Below are 927 nucleotides of genomic sequence, written 5' to 3' on the forward strand. Positions count from 1 at the left end.
CAGATTAAAAGTATGGTGTCTGCAGTTCACCATGCAAGCCGGCTGTAGCCAGAAGCCACCAAGCAGCCAGAGCCGCAGAACACGGCAGCAAGGAATAAGTGACTGCAGAGGCAAAGCAGGGGACAATGTCACATACAGCAGCAGAGACACAGCTATGCAGCTAGCAGTAGGGGCACAACAGCAGACATATAGTCGACAAAGCGGTATAAACAACACAGCAACCGTGTGTTTAACGGCAGAGGCAAAGCGGTGCGGACAAAGCAATGTAAATAAATCAGTGTAGACAAAGCATAGACAAAACACCGACAAAGCAGCGACAAGGCAGAGACAAAGCAGAGACAAAACAGCAGCGGTCCCAATCAGCTGGTGGTGAAGGCACGTGAATCGCCACCTGTAGATTTCGGCCAGCTGACGAGCATTCCCTGTCAATAAACATACCATTAGCATAGCTAAACTACATTAATCAAAGCTTTTGAGAGTTAGATTTAAGGTAGCATACCTGTTTTCAAAGTCAAACCTGCACAGGGAGAGGGAGGGAGAGAGAGACCCACACGGCAGCGGACATCTACCTGTGACCACACTAGCGTTAGCTACAGGATAGCATTCGGTGTAACACAGAGAGAGAGGACACTTACCACCGCCAGAGAGAACCAAGGTCTAAACGGAGCATGGAGCACAAAGCACGGGGCACTCGGTCGCTGCTCTGCAGTGAAAACACGCAGGCTTTAAGCAACAGGACACAGTAAAAGATGAAACAGAGCAGTAGCCGCAGCAGCGGCATGGAGCATTACCTGCACAGGCAAACACCTGACCCGGAAATGATGCGTTAGTGAGCGTGCGAGAAGGAGGGCCGTACTTATATACTGCCGCCCCAATGGTCAGCAGGTGCAATTAACTGCCGCATGACAGCCCTATGTCTATGCTGCT

This window comes from Dicentrarchus labrax, unplaced genomic scaffold, assembly GCF_905237075.1.
Source record: "Dicentrarchus labrax unplaced genomic scaffold, dlabrax2021, whole genome shotgun sequence".
NCBI classification, from domain to species: Eukaryota; Metazoa; Chordata; class Actinopteri; family Moronidae; genus Dicentrarchus; species Dicentrarchus labrax.